We start from the raw sequence: 23110 nt of genomic DNA, 5'->3' as shown, positions 1-23110 counted from the left end.
CCCACACATGGAAGAAGAGATATTAGAACTGGGCAGTAGACACAAAAGACTGATCCCTTGAATAATCAATGCAGCAGGAAGAACAGTGGAAATATAGCAATTAGCAATTAACTAAGCTTGCAGTACTACAGGCAGGGTGCTGTACCAACAGAAGCTTGTCAGGTGCATTCTGTTAAATATTATTATGCCTGATTAGACTATTAGAATACAAAGGGTTGCTGCCTCAAGCCCCACCACTGACAGGCTACCACTGTCACTGAGCCCTTAACCTTCAATTGCTCAAATTGTACTCAGGCATAATTGTAAGTTGCTTTGGATAAAAAACAATTGCTAAGTGCTATAAATGTAAATGGTCCAGTTTTAATGTTCACATTCCCATTGTAGGCACTTTTGGCATTGGACAGGGGCCAGCAAGCTGCAATGCACTGTATGTGCTGACACCTTTCTATCATAGACCGCATTAACTTTCAGAAGTTGCTTGCCTATGGATTGCCCCAGACGGGCTAGCCTTCACTCCACATGCAAGTCAATGAACTTTGGGTGCCCATGGCTGTGTTTCCAGTTCACCATTTCACCTTCCATGGACCACTTTTGCTATGTACTAACCACTACATACTTGCAATTTTGGAGAAGCTCTCAGCTAGTAGTTTAGCCATCACAATCTTACCTTCATCAATGTTGCTCAGATCCTTATGCTTGCTCAATTTTCCGACTTCCAATACATCCCACCCATTGACAGGTCCCATTGTAAAGAGATATTCAATGTTATTCACATGTCAATGGTTTTAATGCAGCTGTTCAGGGTATATGTATGTCTTTTATTGTACTCTAATATTTATATACATATTTTATATACAGCACTAACTGTTTATTTGACATCCTGGCATGAGAAACAGGAATTTGTCTTACTCATCTGGAAATACTATTTTATTAGAAATGTCTTGGTGTAGAATCTTTACCTCTATGTTTATTTTCATGAAATAAACATTACAAGTATCCATAGACTAAAATGTTAACTTTTGTGTAGTAAAAACCTGATGTAGACCAGTCTATAACAGCTGAAGGAATAAGTCACATGTCTGAACCAAAAAGAGGAAAAAAATTGGAGTCAACCTGTAGCAATGAAATAATATTCATTGACATGAATTGGTAGAAGAACTATAAAATAACTTTATATTGCCTTTTACAGGACAGCACTAAAAACTGTATTTTAAGCACCAAGTCCTATATAAATATACAAACATTTTAAAAACCTTTTTACTCACCAACTTTGAAAATGTAACAGCCTGAGTGCTGCTGGGCGTGGAACAGGACACACAGACTCCCTTGACTTTGTGCAACATTTAATGACCTTAAACACGAACGACATTGGTGGCACTCATATAGCAACAACATTGAACATGAACACAAACAGTTAAACATCAACGTGACAGAAGCAAACGACATTGACATTGACATTGACATTGACATTGACATTGACATTGACATTGACATTGACGTTGACCAACACCGAGGCACGCACTGACGGAGGTTTAAATAGACAGACACTCGACGGTAAACCCCATGCAGGTGCATGCCATCACGGAGGGCGTGGCCACAAACGAGGGTGAACCCCCCTGCATGTGGCAGGCCATACCACGTGACCCACTGGGGGCGGGGGGGGGGGCGTCCCGTGACAGAAAAGAAGGGATAATGATTTTGATGAGTTTTTAAATTGGATTTATAGGATAGTGACAACTCGTATTCAAAATGGAAGCTGCTGTTTAATTTAATTTTTCTTTCTGTTACTTTTTACTATTAATAAGAACCAAATTAACTTCTATTTTTAAAATAATGTGCAGTCTATTTGAATTATTCTAGAGGTGTCCTCCAGGCTGTAGGCCCCTATTTAATTACAGTCCGACATGAAGTCCATGAATAAAGGTAAGGAGAAGCAAACATGTGTGTCTGCATAGTGTGATTGTAATGAGTCAGTGTCACCCTAGGACACAAAGTCAAAGCCAAAGTCAAATTTATTTATATAAAGCTTTTTACAACAACTGTTGTCACAAAGCAGCTTTACACATGTCCAAGTCCAAGCCCCTAAGTGAGCAAGCCAAGGGCGACAGTGGCAAAGAACATCTCCCTCGAGACTCAAAGTGGGGGCCCATCCTCCTTCTGGCCAACAATGGAGACAGTGAACAATGAACTATGCATTATCATGCCCCTGTTGATGATCTTGGTCAGTGTTGGGACAGTACATGGTAACTTTGGAAATATTTCTAGTTTGGAAGGAAATTAATAAAGAAAACAAAATTAACCTGTTGGGATACATATCCTGTCATGTAACCACAGGTGCCCCTTTACCTACAGGCACCTGCCTATCTACACAGCAGCAGATTTACCATCTTATAGTAGTTAATTTAATGATGTTCTTAGGACTACAGTGCCCTTGTAGGACTGATAATATATAGCAAACCCAGACATTTTGTCTATTATTTCCCTTTTCATTGTACAAAGATCATTTGGAATTTCTGTAAATAATTGCTATCCATAGTATTAATTGATATTTTTTGCAATCAAATTTATGGAACCATGCAATAGCAGGCAGGTACTGAAAGCATACATTTGCAAATAGAACCTTTTTTTCTGTGGTGGTGAGCAGTGAATCTGTCTAAATTCTTTTTTTTTTTCTCTTTGAAGCACTCCTGTTGATACACAAAAAAACAAATTAGATACTTCACATTACTGGAACTCAAACCACTGAACTGAAATACAGATACCTGAGCATTTTCTAATTATTAAATAGTAGATACATTGGATTTCTTTGGGATTGTAACACTGTTTTACTCAATAAACTAATAATTATCATGATTATCAGTGTAGGCCATCATTCTCAAATGAACTTGATACTACAGTAAACCAACTCTGCAGAAAAAAACAACAGATATTCAATTCTGTTATAGCTTCTGTTTACGAAAGTCCTGAATATGCAACTGGTTATAGAAAACTACAGCTAATTGTATAACTGGGTACTTTTTCCTAAGCTATACAGCCTCCCCACACTAAATATACTTTCTCTATGTAAGATATTCTCTTGAATATCTACCCTGAAGACTGAAGTTGTATTTTTCAAATATCATTTATGTTATTGAGCTGAAATTCTCCAAGTTTCATTAATATTTATGGGATGTAAAGACATTAGTACAAACATTGAGGTCTAAAACATTTTTACAGAATGAGAATCTAAGACAGCATTTGATCAAAAAGTCTCTGATCCCTATTATTGTCCACACTGGTTGCCAGACAGCATTTGTATTTAAAAAAATACAAGTGCAATGGTCTTCAATGGTCTTAAATCACATAAGCCAATGTGTTCAGGAAAAGACTCTTGAGAGATTGTGTGTGGTTTTATAGGCCCCTTTGCAGCTCAAAACATGCTGCAAGCCTGCTATGAGGAGAAATATCCCTCAGTAACTGAAATCTTCCAACACTATTACACAGAATAGCAAATTTAGAGGACTGTGCACTATAGATGTCAGTCTGCTATCATTGAGCCAGTAATGTTGGGACTCCAGGGAGGTAAACATTGAAGTCTTATGCTTTGACCCTAATAATACAATTGATGTGGAAATGAATGTAAACAGCTTTGGCAAATATAGCTGATAGAAGGCTGTTTTAAGGAAATTTGTATCAGTACACACCATGTTTTAATCCTCTGATCTCATGATACAGGTGTGAAGATTAGAATATTCTTCATGTCAGTGTATGATCTCCTTTATTTATAATGCACATTTAGTGGCAAACTGTTTTAACATATGTCTGAACGTTTTGAACATTATAAGTGATATCTGGTATTCAGACATTGTATCATGTTTTTCTTTGTTCAGAACAGTGAATAATTAATAAATGTTAAAACACATGTTTATAGACATGTGTCATCACAGTCATCACAGAATTTATCCAATAGCAAGTTATGTATTTAGCTTACTGAGTAGATACTAGTGTATTGTATTGTATTACACTATTAACTGATGTGCATGTATTTACTTGCAGCAAAACATCATAAGTTGTAATCTTTAACCTAAAGCTTACTAATTCATTTAATCAGAATGACCTCATAAAATAGTGTATGCTAATGCTAAATAAATATCTCGCCAGCAAAAGAAAACAGAATACAGAGACTATGAGACTATTATGTTGCAAAGTATGCAGATATAGGTTTTATAGATGAGGGTTAAGTTAGTCAGCTGCAAAATCACCAAAAGAGAGAGAGAGAGAGAGAGAGAGAGAGAGAGAGAGAGAGAGAGAGAGAGAGAGAGATAAACGTTTACTTTAAAAAAGTGTTAAAAGTGTGTTTATTTATATTATGTATCTGAAATATTTGTGCTAAATTATTCTCCACATCCTCATTAATTAATTCTTACACTCCATTTTACATAATATTTAAATTTCTAGATTAGTGCTCCCTCTTCTGGTCAGTTAGCTAAAGTTAAAATGATCTCCATCCAGTTCTCAAAATTAGTATGCAGAGAATCATATCTCGTTGTCTGTTGACTGATTAAGTTTTATTCATAACAATGTTTTTAGAGGAATGTGGGTACCAGGACCACCGTAATAATATGGAGTAACCTTACAAGAACCAATATATATTCTGAGATGTCATACCTTCTGTTTATCAGAATGATACTTTCAATATTTTTAACTGTAGGCTTTAGATGATCACTGTTTTAAATAGTCTGCATAAGTTTTTTATGTATATAAGGTGTGTGAAAATGTATGTGAAAAGAAAAAGATTGCACTTCTTACATGCAGCGTAAAACTGTACATTTACTTTAGAAAACAACTGTACTAAATGTTTCATTTTACCTAGAGATCTAATGTGTTTGTTCTAGTGTAGGCAGCGTTTAGATGTGCAGAAAATAAAGCTAACCTAAGTGATGCCCTCTTGTAATGAGCTTTGATTGATCTCCTCTGGGCTTGTCGACAGAAAAGATGGGTGGGGTGGGTGGGGTGGGTGGGGTGGGGTAGGTGGGGTGGGGGGGGTGGATGGATGGCTGCAGGGCCACAGGGAGCAATTGCAGTAAAACACAAACACACAAAACTCAGCCAAAAACAATAGGCCATGCGCCATTGCGAATGTGTGCGAATGAGTCTGGTTTGGGTGGGGGGTGACTGCCAGTATCTGCTGCTCACATCCTCAATTTAACTTTTCTCTATTCTCATTCTCTTTTTTTTTTTTTTTTTTTTTTAAATGATTTTCAAAGCTGCTTTGATTCGAACTGTCTCAAGACCCCAGTGATTATGCTGGTGCTATTATCGTCAGGTGTGTGCTTGCCCTGTGACCAAGCACATTCTGGTCACACTGGGCTCACTCATTATTCACAGACATCTAGGCTCCACACAGAGTAAGGAATGTAATCTTTAGAACAGATAGGGCAGACCATTGCATGGCAACAGATCATATGAATTAATTAGCATTTAAGCATTTGCATAGACACAGTGACATTATGCTAATAATAGCCTAATAATGTCTGGAGAGTGGCTCACATGAAACGAGTGGACTGCATCTGAAAAGAATGGAATCTAATTTCTTTTGGTTCCTGAATGAAAATATTTTAGAACTGTATGCACATGGTCATGTTCTCCTCTTGGGTTTAGCTGTGGTATAAGCCAGTCATAATCAGACCTCTTTTTATTACATAAAAGCCTCTTTCCACAGCATGAATGAATGATCAAGGGGTGGACCCAGAAGTGCATGTGATATGCAGGAGTTGTCTGTGAGGTATCAAACACTGATCATTTGAACAAAGGTCAAAAAACTGACCACATTCTCCTCAAAATTAAAGACTGAATTGAAATGTATGGTGCATAGAACAATTTACAAAAATGATGCAGTCATTTCCAAGAATATTCACTTATAGTGCTTTCTTTGAGCATTGTGTCTAATGGGTTCTTTATATTCACTCCATTCTATAGGCATATTTTCACTTGATCTGTATTAAAAGAATAAATACCTGTCTGCCATTCAGCACTTGAAATTACTTATAATCATGCAGGGTATAATGTAAGATGGTAGTGTAGAGCAATTGTATTATGTATAATGCTACTTGGGGCCATTTGGTTTTTGATTAGGTGGTTGGCTGAATAGCTACATGAAAAGTTTTTCAAAAAGAGTATAGTAGGAGAAAGAATGGCAGATACCTGTGCTGTACTTCTTATACCAGCATGTAAGCCTTAGGAAATCTCCTATGACAAATGATGATGATGACGAGGACAACAAAAACAGCAGCAACAACAATATTATTAACAACAGTAATACTTATATATGTCAAATTGTTTAATTAAAATTGACAAAATTGTTTTCCTGTTGGGCATTTTTGCTAACAGTTACTCCTAAACATATTCTCTGTGTGTAATGTACTGAACTACTCTAACTACTTAGACAACTAATCATTGCTTTAGCACAGGGATGTAACAGCATGATAGGTAACAACCTGTCATTCTAAAAGCTAATAAGTTAATTGGGTGCACTCTATTAATTCAGAACTGATGGTTGAGTTGGCATCACTTAACAGGTCCTCTGTGCTGTCTTGTTTACATGACTGAGATTCATACTGGACTGTAGGATCAATGCATATTTGAAGCCATATATTTGCATGGGCCACTGCATCACTGACACCATTATAATTATTCAAGCCAAGCTAATGAATTGAAGATGCCACATACATGCTTAAAAACTGATGTGGCTCCAGCTAATTGCTTGGTGACTCTAATTAAACTACAGGCACTTTAATGGGACATCTTATAGCTTTACAGGCCTATTCTCACAGCCGGTGGGGTTCTGTGTATTTTGCTCATGCAAGCGTTTCCTTTATGGCAAGGATGTTTAAATAGGCACAGCATGATTAGACTGGGATCAATGGCAATCAGAAGCAGGGGAACACACTGACATCTGGTCCTGCTAGGAAATTGCAGGGTTAGCACTCTGCTGTCTACTAATGCTTTTTTTTGGTAGATATATAAAAAGAGGTACAAAATATGGATGAGGGGGACGTTATTGTCAGAAAGAAATGCATGACCTTGTCAAAGACACATTGAAATATGAGTGATTCTAAATTGGCTAAGGTTTTTTTTTTATATTGAAATGCCATCAGCAGGAACTTAGCTTCAGTACTGCAAACGAAGACACATGAAATTAGTATATCATTATTGGTAAATATCAAAGGTTTATGAATGCTTTGTCCACCCCTTAGAAAAGAATCACTTTAAAGTGTAAACCAGTTATACAAAGGAAATAGTATATATGTACTTTGCCACAGTATTTCATGTCTAAGGTAATTGCAGTAATGTTTCAACTAACCATATTGGCTCACACAAAAGAGTGGTAACTTCATTAAACATGATCTAAAGATCCAAGAGCCTCTTCCTTTCCTGGATGCAGAAATAAGATGCTAGTAAAGCTTCAAAGTGCTTAATATACTTCAGGATGAAAGTGCTTACTTTGTTAGTCTGTGGAAATATGGCTTTGAGTTGTAATGCTGTTCAGACTCTCTCTTTGTTTTGCTCTGCACTGCTGGAGGCTGGAAGTTAATGGAAAAGCAGAACTGCTGCATTCAGAGGCAGGTTGAATAGTCAATGACTTGAAAAGAACATAAGCAGAAACCTTTTTTGTTTGTTTGTTTGTTTGTTTTTACACTGTCTTGCCACTTGGTGGCAGTCACAGTTTTTTTTTTTTAAATTTCCCTGTTTTTCCCAAGGAGTGGTGAGAACATGAATCAGATGATCTGGAAGTCCTTTAACTGTCAACCTGGTGATCAGTAAAGTGCTCTGGTGTTTATCTCCTTAATGGCAATTTTATATTTCAATGTCATCAAAGGATGTAAGCGCTGTGACTATTCATGGCATTAGTTATGTACATTGTTTATGTACTTTTTATGATTTCACAGTGAGAAAATTTGCATTAACAGAATGGATGCATAAATAAGAAGTTTAAAAAATGAATGATAAAATGTGTAAAATGAATACTGATAAAATGTGTAGCTTGAATAGTGTTATAAATGTGGAGATTGAATAGTGATAACATGTAGATTGAATAATGATAAAATGTGTAGATTGAATGAATTACCTTGTGTAGTGTGAAACACTGGGGATGTCAGAATGAATGTACTCAGGCACTCTGCTTCTTTCTGAGGAGAATTCTATATCAGGAGCTGGGCTCTCTATCAAGAACAGAAGTATTTTTGGTTCAACCCTTTGTCCCCTGATCATTCAACTGATCCCCTTTGTACTGAACACCCTTTGTTTGTCTGAGTTTAATTTGATTCACTGAAATGTGCAGGGCATTCTAAACTCGAGCATCATGAGCGCATCTTGGGCTGGTAAAAAGAAAGAGCGATGTTCAATTTACATTATTCACCCATTCAGTGTCCTCCCACGCAAAAGACGTCATATTACTGACCACCATGGAGCAAGTGGGCTTGGAGACGATTTAATTGTGGCCTGTCTTTGTCAAGTTCAACGCTTCAGAAAGTAGCTCTCTGTAGCTATGTAAAGCCTGCAATAAAAGGAAGCCCGATTCTCAGTCTTGATGAGCACTTGGCAGAAAATGAAGTCCAGCGCCATGCATTTCCCTGTCACACTGTCAGTTAATGCTGCATGCTTGGATGGCATACATTATTCATGCTACTGAGGCATCCTTGCACGCATTGTTTGGACAAATGGAGTGATAAAAAAAGTAGCCTTAAGATCGGCAAAGAGCTTCTGGCTGTGTGGAGAAGGGCCTAGTGTTCTGAGTGGCAGTCCATCATGCCCCTGACAGACATCCTGCGTTATTGATTCTGCAGGAAGTGCTCGGCAGGGAATCTAAAGGCTACCACAGAGATGATCGAAAAGGCTCCTGTTGCTCTGCACCTACTTTCTCTGCTCTGCTTCACCTCTCTTCAAAGTGCACAGAATTGGTGAATAGAATTACCATAGACAATAGCTATATAAAACTGGCCAATGAGCTCATTTTAAATATGCAGGTTTTGAGTACAGAGAAATGATGAAGGATGCAATGTTGGTAGTCAGGAGATGCCACTATATCCCTAAAACCTCTCTTTGTCTTGCTTCCTTACTTCCTTGGATTCATATTTTGAGAATTAAGCATACCGCTTGTTCTCTGGGGCCTCTTAACCAGGGCCTCTTACTCTCTCCTAACATTAAGTGTCTAACCACTGTGTCCTGATTATGGCCTTAATGGTGTCAATTAATCCCAGTGAACTGGGCAAAGCCCCAAGGAGAGTTCACTAGAAACATCAGCACTTGGCAGGCCTGCCTCAAACATTGTTTATACAGAAATGCATTTTGAACAGCAACAGTGTAGCCTAATGTAAATTCAATTTATTCATTCACACTGGACAGATGTTACTGGACATTAAAAGACAAATAAATGTGGTCACTCATTACAGTAGATAAAGCAGCTTGTTATCTTATAGATGCTTTTTTGTTTTGGTTCTCTCAAGCAATTCAGCAACAAAATACTTATAATTTTTAAGGTGCCTGCTCCTATCAATGCTGAGATGTATAAGAAAGCTGTAATCCCCTCTCTTGTGAGATGAGAGATGTGGAGGGAATACCGATACTAGTTATGCTTTTAAATCAACGAATAGGAGGTTATTAAACCTGCCATGTGGGGGAGGGGGGGGGGGGGGGTGGACCCTGAAATCCTTAGAACTGAAAACAAGCTGTCAGATATGACTATCCAGCAGGGAAGAAGTCCCTGTGGGACAATCCTTGGGTGTAAGGGCAGGAGGCTTCACCACCTCTCGAGTGGCATGCTAATCCTTCTAAGGAAGATACGCTCATGTCTGTGTAAACAGAAAGTGAAAGTAAGGATTAAGTGTGGCTTAAGGTGAGCCGCAGTCATCTAACAATGGGGTCAAATGAGGTTTTGGTTTCATCACGTAGATCTTTATGCATACGGCCTTGTCATGTCACAGGTCTAGTGGGAGTGGATGGCTTTCGGCAGTCTGTCACTGTCTTAAGTGATACAGAACAGCCTGAAGACACTGAGCATGGAAGACAAAACAGGAAGTACAGCTCCCACAGAGGAATGAACATGTAATGGTGACAGTATCAAAAAGATTCTGAATGAAAGAACAGCCATAAATGAACACATCTTGTTTTGGGATTACATGTATGCTCCACTCTAGCCTGACTGAAGATGATTGATGACCAAGGTCCTTAGCTTGTTTTCCAGAATTGTATTTGGCAAACTGCCATGTTCTGAAGTAAGTGGTGATCCGTCAGATTCATCGGCTAGATACTATGCTTGCTATTCATACTGCGTATGATGAATGAATAATCATTGAAGACACGCATACACTGAGTGAAAAGTACTCTGTGTGGCCTGTCTTCCTATTTTCTAGGATAACTCAAATTGTACTTTGGGTTAAAATGGATTTTGGCCCATTGTTGTCAGTTACCAGCAGACATTACTTATTGGTGTGTTATTCAGTTTCAAATTTAGCAGTTTGCACACATCCAAACATGCAAAAGTACATTTCACTGGTTTCCATTCCAGAATTTCAAAGGCTGACTTTAGGTCAGGAATTTAGGTCCTAGTTTGGAAATGTTCTTGACCAATAGTAGTAATCATTCCAGAAATGTCCTTACTCTATTATTTGGTAAATCTATTGGCATGATCCTGGAAAATTAGTGAGGTTACATAACTATGACGATTGACTCTGACAGGCGGAATGGATATTACTGTTTAGTTTACTGTAAAGTTCTCAGTTCTTGATGTTATTTCAGAATGTGATTAATCATCTCCACTTCTTCAACTATTGATTGGTTTGATGTTAACTGGGTCAAGTTTGATTCAACAAGCAGCACTGAATGCCAAGACAAATTAAATGTGCATGATTGAGAATTATTTAAATTTAAATTTGCACAGCTTATAATTTTGGGTCAATCATGTTTTATTGTTTAACAGTAGAGAACTTATAGTATTCCATGTGTTACAAAAGGATTTATTCACTATTTTTAACTATCCACTATCTTAGCTCAAGCATCAGCAAATCTTCAGCTCCAAATGTATTACAGCATCCACAATAAAGAAGGAATGTTTTGTACCACTGGCTTAAATTAATTTGTTCATCTTCTTTTGTAGCAGTGTAGTCAAAAATGTAGGTGTGAAGTACACAAGGCCTAAGGAGACAGTCCTGAAAAAACCTAACCTTCTGAAACCATATTTATTTGAGGAGCCAGAGAGACCTGTGTGGATATTTATGGTTCTTATTCTGCAGTAATAGTTCTTTCTCTGGATTTCATGATGTGTGGTAATGCCTCTCCTTCCTATCTATCTATCTATCTATCTATCTATCTATCTATCTATCTATCTATCTATCTATCTATCTATCTATCTATCTATCTATCTATCTATCTATCTATCTATCTATCTATCTATCTATCTATCTATCTATCTATCTATCTATCTATCTATCACATCCATGAATAATCAATTCCTGTCCTTTCATACCAGTAAAGATGACATGTCAAGCACATCTTGTTTCTCTTTTCCATTGTCTTTCTCAAATACACCATAATCAAAACCATCTAAATGGAAATGTCCTTTAACATATCCAGGGTCTCAAACTTGGTGCATATTAAAAATGAATCAAAACAAACAAACAAACAAAAAACAACAATACAATGCAAAAAAAAAATATGTTGGTGTTAGTCTGGAGAGCCACTTTAACTATAAGCAACAAGAAACAATTTTTTGAGAATATGATTCTGTAACATTTATTGCACCATTTATCTGTTTGTCTCAAGTGTCCAAGATTTTGTAAAAGTAAGATAGGTGAGTATGTTTCTCATAACCAAAGCCTTTGGATGATTTTGGTTCAAGAAGTTTTAGACACAGGATTTGTAGCACAAAAAGAATTCCTAACACAAAGCAAATGATTCATGAAAAAAGAAATGAGTACAGAGGCAAAGCGAGAAATCATCAGGGATCGAATTAATAAGAATAAGTATGGAAATCATATTATATCATATTTTAGTATTCTCAGAGTAGCTGAATTATGTCTGGTAACAGCAACTCGAGAAACATCTTTGTGCACAAAAACTGCCTGACAGCTGCACTGCGCTAGTTGAATGCTGTCCTTAGGCATGTGAAAGTTCAGCCACTCAGGTAATTGTCTCTATGCAGTCCTTATTTCGTTTGGCAGATATGCAGTGCCTCAAAATGTCATTTGCCTTGACCAGAAGTACATGTCAGGTAACAATTACTGCTAAGTACAATGTATGCAGTATGGCCAGGACTGGACTGACCAAATCAGGTCAACCAAGTCTCTAGGGTGCTCCTTAAAATAAATGAACTGCTATTACTTCTGAAATCACAAGTGACACATCTGACTGCTGATTATATTTCTTATATATTGCTCAAATATTACAGCATACATTTTTCATTGGTCTGCACTATATATACCCCCAAATTAAATAAATATAAACACATTCAAGTATCTCCAATGCTATTGGTAAAGCTCGGGAGAGAGAGAGAGAGCAATCTTAGCAACAGTAATTTTGACTGGCATAAAATGTCACATGCTGTTGTAGGCCAAACTCTGGTCTATGAAGCCTTGTTCTTGTCTACCTCCACTGCTGAGCACATCTGTTGTCTCTCACCTAGTTAAGGGTAATAAAATCACAGTGGTCACTTTGGCCCTGCCCCACCACAAATGGTCAGTAGTTATTTAGGACTGTGTCCTACCACCAGCTGTGAGATCTTGTGGCTGTTTACTATAGAGGGGGTACCAGTATGCAGTTATGCTTGATGGGTCAGTGGTGGCAAATCTTAATTCAGAAAAGACTGAAGACCGGGCCTGGAGTTAGATTGTTTTTGGAGGACATTTGGCATAAAGCTGAGCAGAGTTAGTGGACTGAGGAGTTAGGAGTTAGAAATCTCCCTGGGATTATTCTCTCTCTTTTTCTCATTCTATATATCCATCTATTAGGTAATATTCAGGTAGTATTTTGTATGCTGCATTTTTTATATTAATAACATGTATTACCACATTTTAATATCTAACCAACTGTAAATATGCAAAGGATATCCTGTGCCAAACCAGTAGATATATATAGTGCCCAGCCCACTCACTTCATAATAGAAACCACAACCTCATAACTTTGCAAGCTCTTCACACGGTCATTAGTTAGACATCCCTTCATTGATGTTTTGCTGAATTAAGCCTGCAACACCTCCAGAGGGCTCAATAATGATGTGAGACATCCCACACTGTCCCTTCTCTAAGATCACTTCTAAACCAACCACAAAACCTCTTTAGACATAAATGTACATGATGACTAAGTCCATACAAGGCCCCACTGACACTGTTAATGTACCAATGCTCCATACAGGCTTTACATATTATGCACTGCACACACATGACACATTCAATTAATTTACCTATAATTACCCATTGTACCGCACCCATGTAGCCAATAACTTCCTTACCTGTAAAATCCATATTCACCCTCCCAGTGACTAAGGCCATACTCAGCCCCATGGGCACCACCTCTGCCACAAAGTCTGTGCACTTCAACTTCATCCTTTTGAATGCTTCATCCTCTGAATTCGCAAATGGAATTGTTAACTCTACAATATAAAATACTTTCAAAGTACACCACCATATCCACCATATACCATGGGACCTGTGGTTTTTACATACATCTGCTACCAATTTCCATCTACCAATGATATTTGTAGTTTGTACTTGCTCTCCAATACACTGCCTCTCATGGACATACCTATTTGCTATAACTCTATAATTATGGGGAAATAAATTAACCTCTATATATTATAGAACAAACAAGCTATTGAGCTAAGATCCTGATTATGTCTCCATGTACATTGTCCCTGGAACAAACTAACCTTACATGCTGATAAAATATGCTTCACTTTCCCAACCACTGCACATAATTTACAAATAGGATATTCACTTATCCACTGTCCAAGGTTTTGCAGAGTTGGAAGGATGTTGTAATTCTTTTTATGCAACTTGCACCCATTGCCCACAACTCTTGCCAGGTGATCCTCTGCTTCTCTAAATTTTTCCAAAGAAGCCATTGTCTCAGTTTTCTCTGCAAAGCTGCTGTTGTGCGATATGCTTCCTCTTCCTGTTCACAAACAAAGTATTAATTATTTGCCTTATCTCTGGTGGTGTATTAAATGTTTCCATGAGTCACCTGACCCAAACCCTGCTCTTCCACTTTGTTTGTTGACCACATCTCTATGCTTCAACAGACTCATAGTTAACATTTATAGTCCACATTCTCTCTGCTTTTGTGACTGGTGCAGCTGTCTTTATCACGCTGTCCTAAAATCCTGACTAAATCATCTTGCAACTTACCTTAGTACATTTAAATTCCTCAACTAAACTTGGCAGCAGTAGCTCCAGCACCCTTCTCTCATACTATACCACACTACTTAGACATAACACCCCTAGCCAGTTCCTTAAAGCCTCATTCATAATTCTTGCCAGTCTTTCTACTTTGGTGATTGCAACCTCATAATCCCTCAGTGTCCATCTAATACAAGGCTGCAAGCCAAACTGGAGGCACCACAGTTTCACTTTACCTGGTAAAAATTACTTCTCAATGTTATTATTAGCCTTCACCATTTCCTTCTTCAAATTGCTCTTTATCATTTACTGCTGCACTAATCCATCTACCTAATTGTAACTTGTTTCTCCAGTTTAAAATATATCAATTCTCCTTCCAGCAAAATGTTGTTGTTGTTTTTTTTCTGCACAAGGTTTCCTTTCACATTTGACAAAGGTTTAGACTTACTAGGCTTGTTTCATCCTTGCCTGCCTAAGATTATAATTTATTTTATCTAGCAAATCCTGAGTACATGGCACAGAAGTTATCAGCGTTGTCATGTCATCCATGTGTGCCCTGATTGGAGGAGCTGTGTACCATCCTGCAGCCTCTTTCCACTTACAACCCACTTAGATGTCCTAAGGATCATCTCCATTGCCATCGTAAAAATCGAATGGTGAAATAGTATAGCCAACCATTATACCTATTTTCAGGTGCTGCCTGCCAGAATATAACATACTCTCTTGTAATAGAAAAAACAGAATATCCTTAACATAAGCCTTAACAAATCTAGTAATCCTCTCTGGTGCCTAGAAAAACCCAAATGTCTTGCACAAGAAATTATGCAGTACCGAGCCAAATGGTCCCTACTCTCTTCCCTGTCTGAATTTTACACCAGTTGATACTGCTATACTCCAAACAACCTGAAGGCCTGAAATCCATGCCATTTGCACTGGTGTATCAATTAACTTATTCACTTTCAAATATGCAGCCAATCTCTGCACAATAACTAAATAAAATCCTACCCTCCACATTTAGAAGGCTTATAGGCTGAAACTGCCTATAAGATTAAAAGTTTTTACTTAGAGCTACACCTACAGCATCCTTTTCTTTTGTAATAAGAATTGTAATGTTATTAATTGGCTTGTGTTCTGCTAATAAATCCTGTGTTACCTTAACCTCACATGAAGCTCAGCTCTTCAGATAGCATTACACAATGTATGTAAAGGCTTAATTACTCACTAATCAGAGTGAAGAACCATATCTATATAAATATCTATATAAAGGAACTATATAAATTGCAGCCACCAATCTTCCATTAAAATATTCATTCAATCTGATCACGTTTACTAGTTATCCTTAAAGTATACCTGTCATTGGTTGTAGGTAAACCAGGTAGAGGTAAATAAGTACAATAACAAAAAAGAAAAGCCTCATACACTCTTTGAAGTTCATGTATAATAAAGCTTTTTAAAATAGCTTTGTAAATGTCTTTACACCGTGCCAAATACTGTAGAACGGAATGGCTGATTCATTTTTCTAGTGTGTTGAAGTACTTACATGTGTTCTATTGATCTGTTCCACTCATAGGCCTAGATTCTGGCAGATTTGTGAATGGTGGGATTCAAGTGTTGCTATTTTTTACTTTTTGATAATGGTGGAGGCATCAAGAGAAATGGAACATCAAGAGAAATAGTTTTTCTGTTAATTTTCATTTTCAAGAAATCCTAACATTGAAATTCAGACTCCTGAGTTACTTCTCCCAGACTAAGACAGTGATGATATTCTCAACAACTGCCTGCAAGCATATCCAGAAATGTGGACAAGACCTTCCTATCCTTTTCCTTTTACATACAGAAGAGCTTTTTTTTATCCTTGCATGGGAGATAAGCTTAAATTGTTTGGGGAGTATTGTCTTCCTGCTGAATTATTTTTCCCCTGGCTTTTCTCTTCATTATGAGGATCACATCTCTCAAATCATTGTTTCCCATTGTAATACTGATTACTTTGGATTTTTAAGAACAACTGCTAATGCAATTCAGAATCAAATTTTCCAAAAATTGATTAGTCAGTAAAACGTTTTGAAGGATCATCACAAACTGGCACTTGCATCACTTCTAAACACACACATGGTCTGAATTTAACTCAAACAAAAGCCCCAGAGCAAGTGACAGCTGAGAAAAGTAGTTAGTCATACCTTTGAGAATGCTTTCATTGCCTCAGGGTGGAGTGAGAGAGAGAGAGAGAGAGAGAGAGAGAGAGAGAGAGAGAGAGAGAGAGAGAGAGAGAATGTTCTTCATAAGAGACCTCCCCCTGCCTCAATTAAGTTTAACTCTCTATGCCATGAACATGGCTGAATAATGTGGCATACATTTCCAATTACTTTCTTTCAGGATGTAGTACAGCATAGTGAAATCAAGAGGTGACAAAGTAATGAAGAAGGCACCGGGAGCTCTCTACTGTTGTGCCATCCATTTGATCATATCCTTCAAATAGTGGATTTCAACTTCAGTAGGTAAAGTTTTAAATTCTAAGACAGTTCAGTAGGTAATGTTCTGAATTCAATTCTAAGAGTTTAAATTCTAGGATAGTATGAAACGTTTGGAGACCAGCAGGTTTTAGAGAAACCAATTCATACAATACGGAAGACACAAAATGTTTACAGTAGATTTTGATTTTATACATTTCAATAATTTTTTTAGATTATGAAATTCCAAAGCAACATTTGAATAATACAGAACACTAAAAAGGTTTTTGACGTTTGTAACGCAAGGAGGCTAAGCAGGATGCAGAGATGAGTCATGAGAGACAGCACGATATGTTTATTGAGACACAAAACAAAGACCACATAGCACACCAGCTAGCAGTAGATCAAACACCATCAAGGCAGCAATGTTACCACAAGACCTCATATACACATGCAGTAATGACAAAACTAGGAACAGGTGCGGAGACTTTATATATGGGAAGGCATATGATATTGTGTCCTTTATGTTTAAACAACAAACTAGTACACATTTATGCAATATCTAGTATGAACTCAGAGTTATATGAAAAGAAAAACTCAAATGTCAAATCTCACACACAAAGAATATGCAAAGGACTAGCTATGTAAAATCTACCAACTAGTTGTGACATTTTGCCAATGGGAGTGAGGTGTGAGTGAGAGTAAAAACAAAATGGATGAAAACAACAACAAAGGCAAGCACTAAAGGAAACCGAGAGCAAAACTGTAACAGAAAGAAGTAACTATAAAAGGTGAACAAAGGCAAATGAGAGACCAACTAGTCTTGGAGTTTGTCGGCTTATGAGACATGTTCTTATATTGCAGCAGGTCAGTGCAAAGCACTGACTTAATGGTCCTGTGGGCCTAAATACTGATGGTGCAAATAAGGTGCAGGTGTGTATGATCATTAATAAATTGGTGATTGTTGCGGATGTTGTTGTGTGGTCTGACTGGTGAAGGGACTGGTGATTGATGGGCTGGAGGTGTTTGGAGGGTGAATGGGGCTGTTTGTTTGTGTGTGTGTGTGTGTGTGTGTGTGTGTGTGTGTCTGTATGTGTTTGTTTGGGTCTGTGCCGCAATGTGACACTAGCATATTCAAAGCTGATCATGGAAACTTAGCATAAAACCTCACACTTGACAGGGAAAACAAAACAAACAAACAAACCAAGAATGGTTTACGAATTCTTTTTATACATTTTATTAATTGAAAAATGTATTAATACTATGCTTAAATTTATACGATTATTGTAAAACCACATTAAGCTGTCACACATACACTTTATATATATATATATATATATATATATATATATATATATATATATATATATATATATATATATATATATATATATAGTGTGAAGATAATGCTGATGCTTACCAACTGCATCCTAACTGGTTCAAACTGGCCGGAGGTTCAAACTGACAGTTGCTACCTAAGGCTACAATCTAAAAATGTGTATGCACTCTGGTAAAAAGTATCCTCCAGTCTTGCTCTCTAAAACTGCATTGTTTTGCCTTCCACATGAATACGTCACGGTGGCTAAGGCTACACATGTGAAAGAGGCTCATGGTTATTGTTGCTAAATAAATTAAATAAAGTCAAACCTATACATCAATGAAAAAAACAAGAAAAATAGCATGAAATAAAATGGGAAGTCTAGAACTACAGCATCTAACCAGTTAAAATGCTTTGCTTTATTAAACTAAACCTCAGTATAGCAGCTAATTCCTCTGTGCAATGATTATTTAACATGAAGTTCAACACTTCAGAACAAGTCGATGTCCCTATTACAGTGTTACAGCAAAAACTGTGCCACTCTCACTTTCCTGATCCTGTTCCTCAACTTGTCATCCAGACACACACACACACACACACACACACACACACACACACACACACACACGTGAAGTCTTTAATTTTTGTGCTATTTGTACTGAATATTCTGTTGTGTTGGTACAACAGAACAATAAGCATACCTTAGCAATAAAGCATTACAAACACATTTTTGATATATGTATTATAGCAGCCATTGTTTTCCACCCCTGTATACATGTTTTTTCTTCCCCCTGTACATTCTTCCAGTCAAGAATAGAATGCTTTCAAGAGCATGAACCCAAGGCTATTGTGAGCGCGTTCTCCTCTCACCTGTCCTTCATCACCTGTTAGCTGGAGGTGGAAGGGTGTTATGGCAGGGTAAGCTGGCATTTCCATTTTCAAGCTCTCGGAACCTTTCTCCTCTGTCCTCCGTTCCAGTAATGCTGGAGATAGACCATTTGATCTTGACCCACTATTGCTGAGCTCAGAGAAAGCAGGTAAAGCGTATGTGAAGAGGCGGAGATGTGGTCCCAGTGGCAACGCTCATATTGCACTCTGCTCTAACATGAGAACCGTGATGCCTGCCTTGATGTGCCAATAAGATTTGATTTCATGTTTGTATTTGATTTCATATTTGTGTTTGTATTTTATTTCAAAACTGGACATCATAGATATGGTCCGAATAATTTGGCACAGGAGCTCATCTTTTGAGATACCATCATAAACTGGACAAAAGTGCAAATCTGAATTCCCTGTTGTGCCAGATTAGACAATGTCAGGATACCTATTTCATGCTGCAATTTTATTAGAAATTGTTTGCAATAGTTATATACACTAAATCAAAAAACTAATTTCAATCAACCAAATTCGATGGCTTATTTATGTATTCTGAAAGATCAACCCAGTATTTGAGGGAATCTTTGCAATTGTATCTTCAAGTTTCTTTTAAAGTCTTTATCAATTCTACATTCCCTGGCCAATGATGCAAAACACACTTGCTAGATTCTCTGTGGGCTTCAGATCAGGGTTTGAACTGGGCCACTGAAGAGCAATTCATTCTCTTCTAAATATTAAAGCCACTCCTGGGGAAATAGACATAAATTTTGTCTTAGTCAAGATCTGGCTCTTATTTCTCAGTGTTGGTCTGGATCTGAAAGTTGCTATATTGTCTTTATATTGTTTTTATAGCAAGCCACATTCTCATTCCAGCAATCTCTGTTTGTTGAAAAGTTACAATTAGGGTCCTGATCAGGGTCTTTGTGGATCTATGCCTGGGTCTTGCTGATGTTGGTTTTGGTGTGGGTCTTTGGGATTAGGATCTGGTCTTCTTGGTCTGGGTCTTGGGAATTCTGTTTTTGACAAAAGCAACCTTATGATACACATTTTTCTGCTTTCATCTGCAAGCATTGTTGTTGATGTCATAGAGGTACTCATTAACAGTTAACCTCCTAGCCTGGTAGATGAGCCTGGAGTGAAAGCCTGATCTGGGCTTTGTTTTGGTTGTATGATGTTTTTCCATTACTCTGTTAGGGAACTGACAGTGCCTGTGCAGATGCCTTGATGTACAATTTTCTTGACATGTTGTGCGTGTGTGTGATTTTCAATATCTCTATCTCTGACTTGCTTTGATTATGCTGTGGCTGACTCTAGAGTATTCACTGCCTGACTGAGGACCTTCACAGACCCAGGTGTTTTTAGTGTTCTAGCATTTATCCTGAACCATTGTCAGTACAGGGAAGCAGAAGCCACCCAGCCCAACAAATGAATTACATTTTGCTATGGTGGAAAGTACTGAATACTTTATGCAGAGCTCATTTTTTTTTCTTACTGAGTATTTTCACATCCTTGGACACCATAGGCAGAATCTGTAATGCTTTCTCACATGGCTGTATAGACTTTTGTGACAGCCATTCTCCACTTCCAATAATACCACTGTTTTAATTTCTAAAATGAAAGAACCATTTCAACAACGGAAATGTTATCCTCTATTTGGACAAGCACTGGAGACAAAGTGTGAAAATTCTGCAGCATTTTCTTCATCAAGTGACTGTAAGATTTCCTTTAACCGTAAAGAGCTGGTGAGACAAGGTGAGATGGTGTGAAATTATTCTTTCTTCTATTCTTCTTCCTCTCTCTTATTAAAAAAATAATTGTGCAGAAGAGGGAAAGACCCAAATGAAATAGTGAAACAGTGGGGATGTGTTAAACGGAGTTACTTCCTTTAAACAAAAATATGTAATTCGGGTGAAATTAATTTACAATCAGTGAAGTTATTTTAACTCTATTGCATAGGAAAATATGAGGAACACAGTAACATTTTTTTTTTCTTTTCCTGTGGCTCAAAAGACAATGACATTTCACTTCAGCACATATGATATGTCACTGCACTCAAATAACTGTAAGCAAATAAGAAATGTTTTTAAAAATCTCTCTATGAAGTTACTTTAAAAAAGGCCTGCAGTTCATATATCATTATATCATATAAATCATTATTAGGAGTGGTGTATTTTAAGTTTCTATTCATTGCGTAACACTGAATAACACTTCAGAGAAAATTATATACTAAATAGTCTGTGAATGTATACCTCTCTCTTTCTCTCCCTCTCTCCTTATCTCTCTCCCTCCATCACTTTCCTCACAATCAGGACAACATGGTTCACCCCAGGATCACAGCTCTGGAAATCTCAATTATGCACTGCTTGATTGAAATGAATATTTAAGTGGCTGAATATAAATGAACAAAAGGCCACTTCAGTTTTGCCCTGCAGGATCTACCACCTCTTGCCAGAAATGTGCACTTTTAGAAGGTGTGTATGAAATATTGTGGATATATTCAATTACAGCATTAGGAGTGCAATACATTATGTCTCAGTGAAAAATTGGGTAATATCCATTCTCTAGATAATTATCTCTAAAGATTACATAAAGCAATATAGTGTCCATGAGGAAACATCAATTTTCCCATAGTTTGGCTAGCAAAAATTTTTACAAATGCAGTACATGTCCAACACTTTGGTGAAAAAAAGATGATACTATAATGTAAAGAGTAAAAGACTGGTATACAAATGTCCAGTGATTGTTGTTTTAGCAAATCTACTTTAGCAAATCTATTCATTTTTGTTCAGTAATGTTAACGTGATACAGAATGATAAATTTGGCTATATTTTTACAGTCATAAAGATGGACTAGTATAAACATCATAAATATTTTATTTACACACACACACACACACACACACACACACACACACACACACGCACACGTGTGTGTGTGTGTGTGTGTGTGTACAAAGCATTTCAGACAGAGGTCCTTTATCAACTATGCTTCTTTGCTCTATATCTTTCATGTATAATAATTTGGGTACTAGGTAATAGGGGTCATTTTATTACATCTTTGACCATTCACATGGTAATTCTGATTGCCAGGCCATTTGCTGGTAAAAACCAACTTCATATTGAAAAATTTGTACTTGTACCAGTTTTTTCAATCCCATAAATGTTGCCTTCTGGAACTGTATCAAATAATATGTTGGCAACAGTAACACATCCATGCAAGAAGGATTTTTTAAAATCTTTTTTTTTTTAATCTCTTATTTATTTGCTTTCAAAGCTATTGAAAGTAAAATGTCTAATTTGCTTGGAACAGCTTCTTTATTTTATCAAGAGTTTATGTCTTTTTCAACTGTATCATCTCTTTGTGATTGATCATGTTTTCTGCTCAAATGATCTTGAAAGATTTTTATTGCTTACTTGTGGACTCATTCAGTAAGTTCATCAACAGGTTCTCTGCATGTTTATTACTCATTCAGACAGCATGATGGGAATGGCAGGCTTTGCCTGGGAGCTGCTTAGTGTGCATTAAGAGATTAACAGGACAGGGGAGAGCATTTGTGTGGAAGAAGCCCTTTGCAGCGTTTTCATTATACTATGGAATTAAGTTGGATTTTGGAGAAGGATATTTGTCACCATAACAGGCACATCTACAGGCCTCTGGGATTTGATTCGCCATTTACATCTGAAGAGTGAACAAAAGTGTTTTGTGCATCTTTAAATTCACAGGGTGAATATCTTAGTGTTTGAATTTGGTAGGTATGAGTATGAATGGGTTTTTGATTAAATTAATCTTTTCTGTCTTTGCAGCAAGTATTGTGTTGTAATGAGCGGTAGATGGAGAAACATCGAATGAGAACTGAGAAATAAGGTCAAATGCTCTGGTATGACATCATCCATTGGCTTTGTCTTCCACCAGTTAATGATGTTGTGTTTGCCAATGGCAATGTTCATAATTCAATTCAAATCCCATCATTTGTAATTGTCAAGTGAGATGCATCCAAATCAAAACAAACCAAAGGGAATCTGATACAGACCAATAAACCTGAACATCACTGAGTTAGATACCTTACACTCACCATATGTATTATTATAAACATTTGTTTC

Source organism: Electrophorus electricus, chromosome 25 (genome assembly GCF_013358815.1).
Source record: "Electrophorus electricus isolate fEleEle1 chromosome 25, fEleEle1.pri, whole genome shotgun sequence".
Taxonomy (NCBI): Eukaryota; Metazoa; Chordata; class Actinopteri; order Gymnotiformes; family Gymnotidae; genus Electrophorus; species Electrophorus electricus.
Note: the sequence above shows the minus strand (reverse complement) of the source record.